Genomic DNA, 10,446 nt, shown 5'->3' with positions numbered 1-10,446 from the left:
GGTATTTTGCCCCAAATTTGTGTCTGCTCAATAATGAGTACAAAAAAAAATTTTTTTTTAAAAAGCTGACAGGTGATGCACGCCAATTTGTGTTTTAACCCTAAACATGGAGACAGTTTATACCTCTCTCACAGGCTCCAAAGGTGGGTTAGGTTGCGTGACTATAATTAAAGAGACGTTGCTGAAAGAAATATTCTTGAGTTTAAATCCCTATATCAAAAGAATACGTGCAGACAACCTGTCAACCTACACAGCAAGTTCATTGCCACGGTTTACAGAAATGGGAGACCTGCTGAGTGACAATGACTTTACATACACCAATATCAATCTATTTTACTGGCAAAATCACGATTGGGTACATACATAAATCTCCATTATGGATTTTTACGCTTTCTTTTCCCTGCTGGCGTTGAGCATCTCGCTCACACTCCATCATGTGACCTTGGGGTGGGTGGCAGACAGATGATGTGCAGGCTAGCACAGCTGTTGGCCATTCAGCTCTGTCCTTGAGGTTTCACTGATTTGATTTCCTGGGTTGTCACAGTCAACACAAAAGGAAACAAAAAGGCTTTTGATGCAGTATAGTGTTGCGCCGTTCAATCCAACAGTTAAATGTTAGAAAACATAAGAGTGACATTCTCACAGAAGCTCAAAATTCAAAGCTCGAAGGGCTTAATGCTAATTGCGGCTGGAGAGAGGGCTCTGATAGTATCTGACAGTATCGAACCTTAAGCTGCAGCATCGCGGCAAAAGGGAAGTAGGTCACATGATCGGCGTTTGCTGCATGATGTCACAGTAGGCTGAAGTCAGTGGAAGCGTTGCAGGCTGCAGCATTAGCTTTGTAGCCTAAATTTAGAATGGAAAAAGATCCAGATTCACTTTGATAAGTGGTTGTAGTTTCCACTACTTACTAGCCTACCTACCTACATATCTGTTGTGACGCTCGAACAACTAGGAATACGTGAAATGAAATGTCGACCAACCACTGAATAAGAAGACATCGATTGCTGTAATTGAAAAAAAAAAAAAAACTCTACGGCTGACGCAGTTTGTTCAGATTTCAAAACCATTTTCTCAATAGGAAACAATGTAAAAAGGAATGATCTGTTACAGTGTCAAACTGTGGCCTTCATAAAACGTTTACTAGCCATACAATGTTTTATGCACCATTTTAACATTTGTAACTGTAACGCAAGTGTAAAAATGAGCGTAATTAAAAAACAACAACAACGGTAGTATCGACCAGGGTATTGGGAAAAATTAATCGCTCATCCATCCATTTTCTATAATGTTTGTCCTCAGTAGGTTTGCAGAGCGCTTGATAAAAGAAAACAAAACAGATGTTCTGACTGTATGTCTCAACTAGTTGGTCTGCTGTTAACTAATGTTAGCTAATAATGTTCAGTGGGACTGGGACTAACTGGCATCACTACTTTTCTCCCATTCTCACTTACATACACTCACTTAAATGTTTTCTTTTTCATCTCATGCTCTTTTTCAGTGTTAAAGGTGTGCTTTGTCATTGGTATGGGCCAATGTCAGCCGTTTCTAGGGGCCCCCTTCAGATCGTGGCCGTAGCCAATTGCCTCGGTGGCCTGACCCATTGTGGCGTCTTTGACCGTGCGGCAAGACCTGCTAACCATTATGCTGCCCTTAATTAGTCAGTTAATTTTTATAATGAAAAATAAAATAAATAAATGAATAATGAGAAATCAGAATCTCTCTCTGAATGTTCTGACGTCCTGATTCAATGCCAGGGCAATACTGAGCGGACTAACGCTGCCCCCACTAGCATGGATGTAGCGTAACTACAGATAGCTGGTGTCGTGCTGCGCTTCTGCAGAAAACCAGTCGCGAGTGAATCGACAGCGTGTGCTGCTCGCATCCAGACGGCGCACTCAATTGTGGAGTTTGCAAATTCGAAACCGACACAGTTGTCAGTTTAAAGCGATTTTTGTGTAAGCGGCTCCAACATTGACTTGACAAAATCACACAGCGTGTCTCTTACGTGAGTGGTGATCGCTGATGGATTCAGCTTGTAAGAGACTGACAGCCGGCTACTTCACTCGCTCTAAACTACACCTCGATTCCTTTTGACAAATCGTCTAAACAAACACAACCAAACACACACATGCACGCGCACGCGCACGAAGCCAGTACATACACAGGCGCACACTGTCACTTCAATTACTCCAAATGTATGCCTCTAAAGCGCCGGAGGGCCGCGGCTCAATAAAGTGGGAGCTGCTGTAGGACGAGCAGTGATTTGATGACCTGGCTGGGAATATCATATCATCATGCCGAGGGACATGCTTATCATTCTCCTCACGCCAGCCACTCAGCACCCTGCTAGCAACACTGTGCAAGTGGAAGGCACCCATTGACCGAATTAGAGGCTGCACTGCACCCAATAGCGTGCACGTTATCATCCTGTACGCTTAAGATGGGAGCTATCGATACACAATGATTGCTAGTCAGCATTTTACAACTAAAGCCGCAACCTTATCTGCTCGTGTGTAGGAGTTGATCTGATTCTTATTTATTTATTTATTTTTTTTTGCTGCGTTTGTGAAAGACACGCTTGAGCTCGTCTGACATGATCTGATCTGCATGTAACTAAATGCCATGCACAAAATTGATAGATTCGGTGTCCATGGTTACAATGTAAATGTGTTATCACCTTGGCGACGAGAGCTTTGAGTCACAGAGGACAGCTTCGACCTGATATAGTGGAAGTCGAAGATAATCCATTTTGCTTGAGCACCAACTTGTTCGAATTGCAACACCATTTTTTTTTTTTTTCCTTTTGGGAACAATGTAAAGCGAAAAATAAAATACGTTTTAACCACTCTTTAATCAAATGAAGTAAAACTACTTGACCTTTGAAGACACCTGACAAGGCGGGCGGGTGGGGTTCACCCTGGACTGGTTGTCAGCCAATTGCATATTGACAAACAAACATTCACACTCCCATTCACACCCATGGACAATTCAGTCATCAATAACTTTAACGTGAGAGGAAGTCGGCGTACGAAGAGAAGTGGAATCCATAGGGAATATTTCAAGTATTATTTTAGTATGACTGTTTGACTAAGTACAATGTAGCACGGCAACACTGATGCTAGCTTGTCAATGGAGTTTTGCATCGTGTGTTAGCATTAAGCTAACATAATTTTCCAAGGCAGTTGTGTGGTTGTTTTAAACACACAATATGCAATTGCCTTTATGTTGAATTTGGCCACACTGTACACAATTGAATCCCCCCCCCCCCCCCCCCCCCGTATGGTAAAAGAAAACAAAATATAAACGTCTTTAAGGCCTTTTAAAGTAGCCTGCAGAGGAAACAAAAGTCATGTACTTGATTGACATTAGCCACTATAATTTCAGCTGCATGTTATTAGGATCTGCTTGGTAATTGAGTTCATTTGTGTAGGAACTTGCTTTTTAATTCATTGTATTGCTCACATTGTACGGAGGAGCCATAACCCTTGCTATTTTGCAGAAAGCTTTATTCCTTGTTGTTTGGTTATTGTCAAACCTTTCCACGTTTCCATCACTGTTACGCCATTGTAGTGACATCACCAAAACATAAATCGTCACAGAAAAAGCAAAATACCGTTATGGAGGTAATCCTTTAAGATCCACACAGAGCTGGAGCCTCATTAGACTTTTTGACTTCTTACACAATGACGGTTTGGTTTGGTTTGGGACTTATAATTTTCCAGTAAATTCTTGAGCTAGTGTAACCTTTACGGTGTTTCACTTCAGAAGTTCCACTGTAATTATTTTACCTTTACACTTTAAACCCAAGTAAAAGGCCATTAGGGTTGCGAACATTTCAACACATATTACCTGTCACTCCAGTACAATCGTGCTGATTAAATCAGTACTTCCAGCTCCTGTGTCTCTGTCTTAGTGTGAGTCAAGGTTTAATGACATTGCACGTATAGTGACGGCTCAGTCAGCTGTGGTAAAAAAGGCCGCTCGTGTCTGCAGTAAAGGGTGCCCTCTGCTGTACGTCTCCGGCAGTAATTAGGCGTACTCCCGTAGCGAAGAAGCCCACGTTTACTCAAATCCACAATCTCCCTCATTCCCCTTGCAAATCAGCCTACTGTTATATCTGAATGTGAAAGTTCGTTCACCACTGTTAACAGTAAAACATAAATAACGATAAATGACTCGATGACCTTTGATACGGGTATGCAACACTGGATTCTAACTGCATTGAGTGAGTGAGAAAGTTTGACAGAAATAAAGCTGCAAAAAGCCGAAAGAAAAACAATGAATTCTTTGGTGGTCACTAAGCCGAGATCAAGTGAGGTAAGCTGACTTCTCATGTTCAAACTGACGTTTGGATTTTCATTTGTATGACATTTGATTTTCTAGGTTCCGCTGTAAAAGTTCCGAAATACAAATAACAAGAGGGATCACCTGCTTGCTAAATATTTTTTTGTTCCCCCCGTCTCTAAAAAACCTCTTGTCACGAATCTAGTGATATACAACTTATGAACCCTTTACAAGGGAAGCCTTATTACACACTGGTATTAATCTTTCAAATATCTCTGAATATATACACTGCTCAGCATGTGAACAATGTAAATAACCAATTGTTCCCCTCCGGTGCCTCCAGCTCCTCTTGTGATGACACAGATAGATAGATGGATAATTAGCGCGTTTTGCCATTGTGCCAAAAATAAAGATGAAAAGATAAACTTTCAAAGCGGGCTCCCTTTTGTGTCTCCAGACACTCGAGCAACCTCCTCAGTGGGAATGTTAACGTGCCAGAGCTGCTAAATCAAGCGCTCGTCAACTTGGATCCAAATGCCTGTTTTCTTTTTCACTGAGAAAGGAAAACCAAAGAGCCGCCATTCTGTCCACAGTCGGACCAAATGGGTTTGAAGCAACCAAAATTATGCAAATGATGTGGCATAGGATGTATATTGATCAAGTGCAACCTCTTAAGTCAAGTGCCGCTGATGTTTTTCATATATAACCGAAAAGGCCTTGTTTCTGGGGCAGAGGCGCCATCATAAAAGCAAGTCAGCGCCCCGCACAGTTTGAATGCCCTCCTCGCCCCCCCCCCCCCCCCCCCCCCCAAAAAAAAGTGCAAGGACATACTGTAATGACATGACAACGCTTTCCTTTAAATTGCGGTTATATTGTTCGAGTATAGTGGAGACCTTTGTAAAGATGGGGAAAATGTTGGAATTTGAGCTAGGTCAAGCTACTCTGCGCTTAATAGCAAATGCGCCCAATTTAAAGGAAAAAGTTATGTCGCGCCGTGAAGGTCAGCCAGAATATTATCAGTGTCATAACACCCAACAGAGCGAGATTTGTCCAGATTTGCTGTTTGAGCCTTTTGTAGTTAAAAGTTACATCTTTAAAGGACACATATTGTACGACGCATTTGTCATTCACCTTTTCCTATGGCTGTTGCATGGTTGAGTCAAAATACAGCAAGGATCAAGAATTGAGCACATATTGTGCTGCTCAAATGTCTGTAGACATAAAACTGAGCCTTTTGAATTGTAGACATATTTGTACTACCTTTTTCTTGCCATGTGGAAATAGGCCCGTGCATGAAATGTTGTAACGTGTTTTCAATAAGGAAAACAGCACTCTGATATTGTGCTTTATAAAACATACAGTAATGACATCTCGAAATACTGTAGCAAATCAAGAATTTAAGCATTTGTGCAGCATGATCCTTCCGGTGTGCATGACTTCGCTACCGAGGGGAAATATAACACAGTCATGCAGACACAAATGAAAAAGAGTTTCACAACTACTGTAAGGGAGACAGTAAGCTCAAGTCATTTTAGTTGTTTGTCAGAGAGGATAAAGAATATATGCCTGTGAGTATTGTTATTGTCATCTGTCTACGTGTTGCTGCAACGTTTGTGTTCAAACATCCGTTGCTTAAAGCATTATAACGCCGCAACATAGTAGATGCTATTTGTTAGCCTGCCTATGGGTTTCCCCATTATGTGTTAGCATTAAGATAGTGGTTTTTTTTTTTAAATACACAAGGTATAATTCTCTTTGTGTTTGATTTGACAGTAAAGGTTAACTGGGAGTGGCATTGAACAGATAGAAGCCTGCGGAGTTCAGTTCTCTGCCACCCTACATTGCTTGCATCTCAAACGTTTGCTCGCAAGTCAAAGCAAAAAATCGGCCCAGCGACGGCACGTATCTAAAAAAGACTTGTGAGTCGGATCGCTCGTATCGCAAGGCACCACAGTATGATGTCTGATTTCACACTTGATGGGTGGACAGGCAATCCAAAGACCCAACGATTTGAAAAAGTCCAATTTCCCTGGTATAGTCCTTGAAAGGTGTATGTTTTTTGCATGTGGGAGGGTAATAACTAATGATCTTAGAACTACTATAATCCAGTTTATGCGCTAATTATTAAGGCCAAAGTGAAACACGACATTGTGTTTGTGTTTTTCTGACCTCTTACACTGTAGATGAGAAACGAACACAACCTCAAAATGGGTCAACAGTCTGCTCACCCTTCCACCACATTGACGATTCAGCCCGGTTGTGGGGTTGCCACGGAAACCGCGTTTGAATCCTAAAAATATTTACTGGACCGCAAAGTCACACTACAAACAGTAGTCCTATCAACCTCCAAAACATATTTGCCTCAGTCGCAAAATATAAAATAAAAAAAAATATATATAAATATTCAGCGGTTGTTCTTTGACATTACTTTAATGTAATTCCTCACCTTGGTCCTCGTTCTGCACTTTCTGGCCTCTTAGTATTGCTGAAGTCATCGCCTCTATTCATTCATTCAGAATGCAGAAAACCCCAAAACAGCTTGTAGGCTGTAGACAAATATTGTTTAGCCCTTTATACGAGAATGAAACATTTATCTATACCACATTCAAGCTTGATGGCCTCACTGAACATAAAATATAAGCCATCAAGTATGAAGGAGTCACAGTGTTATAGGAACAGTTAAGAATTTATGAAAAACAAGTTCTGTTGCAAGAATGAAGTCCTAAATTACAAAAGTCATACCATCGCCAGAATAAAGCAGAACTATTATAAGAAAAAAAGTTGTAATTTTATGCCAATAAACTAATCCATTTTTGAGAGGAAATTGATAATAAGGGTCAATAAAAATGCATGCAACATTGTGACATTTTTTCTCCCCCTACAATATTACAACTTTAATCTCACACTCAAACTATTATTTGTATTTTCAATGTGGCCCTAATGCTCCATCATAAAAGAAAAAAAATTCAACATAAAAACATTATCATTTTACATGCCTAAAGTACAAGTAATATTACTATCATGAACGTAAATAGATTTTTCTTATTCTTGTGAGAATAAGATTTCTTGGAATAACCAGAATTTTGTCTCATAATAAATATATTGCAACAATTCTTTGTTATCATACTTTGTTTCTTTTCAGTGTGGCCCTAATAATCTATCATTACAATGATGGCTTATTAGAAGGTTACATTTAATGTCAAACTGACAATTATATTTGAGTTTGCTTGAAAATGTAATAGGAAATCAATCAATACAATACATTTGTTATTAAGTGAATGACTTTTTGTAGGTTCATGTTAGCGCATATTACGAGGACAAGATGAGGACTCTCTCCAAAGCGTTTCTGATGGCTCATCAGCTCTTTTCGAGTTCATCCACATAGTTTGGAATTGTCTTTGAAAGGTGTTGTAACAACATTTCGGGGGGAATTACAGTAAATACAAGTGCAATTCCTTATTGACTCATGAATGAATTACAAAGTATCTCCCAAAGTTTTTGTTCAACTATATTTGACTATGACAAATACCCAAACGCAATCATCCCTCTGCTTTAACATGATTAAACAGAGATATAGTAAGCGATGAAGAGGAAGCCCGCGCTGTATTTTACGGGACGGGCGTCACACGCTGTGGCCGCGCCGCTTGAGTCCCGTGACCCTGTAGTAAGTCAGCGCAATAGCAATTGCTCAGGGATCCTCGTGATTTACACGCCAGGCTTCCAAGCTGCAAATGGGAATAAATCACTGCCTCGCCTCCTCATCCTCTCCTCTTTATCTGCGCGCTCGGCTCTTAGTCGCTGTCTCTTCCCGACCCTTTCTCCGTCTGTCATAGTCTGACGCGCACACACGTAGACGCACACACTCGGAGCCACTTCCCCTGCTCGCCCCTCGAGGCCCACACATAAGCGCTTAATGAAAAGGTACTTTACACAGGCGGCTGTTCACTGGGGAGATATCTCTTTAAATGTCACTGTTAATGTCGGGAATTAGCAGAGAGCAGCGGGTAGTGTATCAGCCTGTGGACATGTACATGCTGATGCCGGCGTAGGATACCTGGCTCGCCGACTTATTGCTTATCGGTCCCGCGCCTCCACATAGCACTTTGCTATTTCGTGGCAGATCGCGCCGTTGATTTATACGCCGCCAACTCGCCCGCTTGATTACAGCGCATGACTGTGGCTGCAGCCGTGACCCCGCTGTGACCTCAAAAATACAGCCGCTGACACATGCGTAATTAGATGGCGCCGCTCAAACTCTGTGAATCGTTTATTCAGCATAAATGGATGGATGGATGGAGGATGTTAAGAATGCTGAAATGATACAGTCGCAGTTTGTAATGGTTTTATGATGGCAAGAGTTTGAACCTGTACTGGGTTATTTCCGTTAGCTTTGAAATCAGAGCATCTTGGAACCGATTATGTCCCACTTTTGAGGTGCTACTGTACATGCAAATGCCCTTCCGAAGTTTGGCTAGCAGAACAAACGAAAGAGCAATCCCGATTTAAAAAAACAAAAGCAAAACATGTTTGCATGGGCATGGCCTAAGAGTGACTCTCCCAGGAGCCCCGTTTGCGTGAAATGCCATTTTGCGAATGGGAAGCCGGCAATTATGCTCCACTACAAGAGCCAAAACTCAAAACATTTGACGTGCAAACCATCAACACGTTCACATTTTCATCTGGTGCAGATTAAACGACTCAGTGAACTTCACTCTCCACCCTCGGGGTGCTTGTTCCTGTACAACACCTCCCCCCCCCCCTCCTCCCTCCCAGTAGCTAATTTAGCATGCAAGGTGTTGAGTTGCGTCCTGTGCCGGTGTGGCCCTGACTGTACCTCGCCTACAGTATCTGATCACATAGAGCGGACGACCTCAGATGACTTTGCAGACACGCTCTGAGGTCGACCGTTTGTGCGCACGCCTCCCCCGTCGACTCCCCCTTCTGTGCCTCCAGTCTGGATCATAGTGCACATCTGCCGTGTGTTTCCCCTGAACATCGACAATCTAGCAAACAATGCAAAGTCTCATCAGTTAGCCGCTGTACGCAGACGCACCGCTGTTAATTGAAACTGAAATTGTGTTACACTGGGTATTCTTATTTTTGAGCATATTCCCATCCCTTGCGATTAAAGTCAGCAAAGGCCCGACAGTCTCCAATTTGCTCGGAGAAAGGTCAGGGCTGACAATCTTAAATGTTAAACCTGTTCAATATTTACAATGATGAATCCTTCTGTGTGCGGTCAACACAAAGCTTGGCCGAGCCACGGCCTCCGTGATTGTGATGTAAAACGGAACAATGGCCAATTAGGAAAGGGCCTGAAGCTTGCGCGGTCGTCGGACACAAAAAGATAAATAATGTTGAAAACAAATCAGTCACTACAACAAAAAATCACAATGTTGTTAGCTGACGAGCTAACCATAGCCTAGCTTCTTGTATTTCTTTTTTTCTTCTCTACTACTGTTCCTTCTTTTTTCATTTTCTGGCAGTCTGGATGCGTTATGGCACCAACGTGCCTCTCACAGCTCGGTCTTGGTACCACAGCAGCAGTACGCCACTCACACTATAAGAGCAGTAAGCACACACCTGTGGAAGTTTTTCTTCGTCACGCGTGGGGTCTCTCCCATTTTCAAAATCAGGTGAAGGTGTTAACAAAATCAGGATGCGTGTAAGCCGCTTTGTGCCCCCCCCCCCACGCCGAACGACGCGGCCGAATGGGACTGAACTGGACCGTCGCAAAAGAATGACAGTTGCCGACTCTTCACACCAAGAAAGTAACAATGCCGTTGGCCGTATTCGATCGCCCTATTCAATGACTGCACCTGTGCATTTCAGCGACAGAGATGCTTACGCATGAATTTATCAATATGGCATTATTATAGCATGACGTTGACCGAATTTGGACATAGGAGATTTCGGCCCGACGCCAACGATGTACTGCAGTGGCACAATTTGGCGGCGCTGTAATGGCTGCCGGCTGGCGGAGTCTCTCCCGCAAACGGTTTTTCTTTGTTAGTGTTGTAAAAGCGCATGCATTTTTGATGATAATGGTGTCGGCCTGTTGTAGCTCAGCTTTACCGCTTCCCTCCTTTGACGCAATAAACACACAATACGCACTTTCGTGACCTCCAGGATTCACATTTTTTACTCGATTGGACTACT

This window comes from Phyllopteryx taeniolatus, chromosome 12, assembly GCF_024500385.1.
Source record: "Phyllopteryx taeniolatus isolate TA_2022b chromosome 12, UOR_Ptae_1.2, whole genome shotgun sequence".
Taxonomy (NCBI): Eukaryota; Metazoa; Chordata; class Actinopteri; order Syngnathiformes; family Syngnathidae; genus Phyllopteryx; species Phyllopteryx taeniolatus.
The sequence above is the reverse complement of the archived record's forward strand: the minus strand, read 5'-3'. Positions refer to the sequence as shown.